Below are 1,895 nucleotides of genomic sequence, written 5' to 3' on the forward strand. Positions count from 1 at the left end.
TAATGAAATTCTTCGCTGAAATTCAAATATTTTTAAAATCTACTATTTTAATAAGTTGTCATTCACAAACGACGTCACGCTTTTTTGGACTGATTTTTACCCCCTCCCCCCCTTCGTCCCCCCACCCCTAGGAGTGTGACGTAGTTTGTGAACGACCCCTAAGTTCTCAAAAGAATTCAATTATTTAAACAAAATTTAATAAAATTCGTTGCAAAAATTGAATTATTTTCATAAATAATAAAATTCTTCATAGGATTCAATTATTTTTAATTCAATTTTAAGTAAATTCTTCGAAAAATGTAATTATTTTTAAAAATTTTATTAAAATTCTTTGAATTAATTCAATTATCAATAATTTTAAAAAAATTCATGCTATAATGCTTTTAATATTCAATTATTATCTAAAATTTTAACTGAAATTCATTTTTAAATCAATTTTTATTAAATAATTCTACGAGAATCCAATTATTTAAATACAATAATAAATAATTTATTGAATAAATGAATGTTTCTCAAAATTGATTTCACATAAAGAATTTTATCAACATAATTAAATTTTTTCGAAGAATTTTAATAAAATTTTGAAGAACTTCTCGAATTCAACATTTTTCGTGGAATTCGTTTAAAATTGTATTAAAAATAATTGATATTTATAATTTATTTTATTATTCATGAAAATAATTTAATCTCTGTAAAAAATATTATTATTTATCAAAATAATTGAATTATTGCAAAGAAATTTATAAAAAATTTGTAAATAGTTGAATTTCTGTGAAATTTTTTTTATTTATGAAAATAATTTAATGTTTGCTTAGAATTTTATTAAAATTTTTTTAAATAATTGAATTCTTTTGAAAAGTTTTATTAAAATAGATATTAAAAATCATTGAATTGGGAAAATTTTTAAAAATAACTGAAATTTTGGCAAGAATATTTTATAAATTTTTTTAAAATAATTGAATTTTGGAGAAGAATTTTTTTATTTTTGAAGATAATTGGAATTTTTTTAAATTTTTGAAAATAATTGAATTTCTTTGAAGAATATCATTAATTTTGAAAATAATTGAATTTCTGCAATCATTTGTTCTTCAAAATTCAATTTTTTTCAGTACTTTAATAAAAATCCCTGACTTTTCCCTGACCAATTTTACATTCCATGAATTCTTGACCTGTGGCAACCCTGGACAAGTAAATCTCGCAACTCTTTAATTTTATAATTTTTTACTTTTTTTTGTAGATATAAATTATTTAGGGTCAAAAGAATATTTTTTCAATTGCATTGGAGGACAATAGTTGAAAATATTTTTCAATATGGGAGATTTAACTTTAAAATATTAATCCATCTAATATTTAAACTAATTGGATATTTTTCCGAACTTAAAAATACGAATAAATAATTAAATGACTTACGAATAACCTGTATAGATATATTGACTCACCGTTAGCTGCAATTGAACTTCCTGATTTTTTTTCGTATTTGTTGATATAGGTATTTATTTGTTGATCCTAATTTGTTAATATATTTAAATATCCAACTGTCTCCAACCAATAAATACTTAAAATCAATCGGATCTTCCAAATTTCTGCAACATAATGAATAAGTAAAAATTATAATTATACCTATTTAGGAAAAAAGTAATTGTTTTGCATATTTTGAATGTAGAGGATTAACAATGAGAAATACCAACAATCGATAAAGCATTGTACTTTACTGGGAACTTACCTCTAAAGTGTGCAAAAGAGAGATTTTTATGATTTAATAATATCCCATAGAGTAGAGGTTATGTATCAACAATGAAACTCAAAAGAGAAAAAAAATTTTTCTTCAAGTTGATTATATTTATATTAATTATCTACAAAATAAAGCAAAATTGCAAGATCTATAAAAAAACGTC

This window comes from Leptopilina heterotoma, unplaced genomic scaffold, assembly GCF_015476425.1.
Source record: "Leptopilina heterotoma isolate Lh14 unplaced genomic scaffold, ASM1547642v1 Lhet_211, whole genome shotgun sequence".
Classification (NCBI taxonomy): domain Eukaryota; kingdom Metazoa; phylum Arthropoda; class Insecta; order Hymenoptera; family Figitidae; genus Leptopilina; species Leptopilina heterotoma.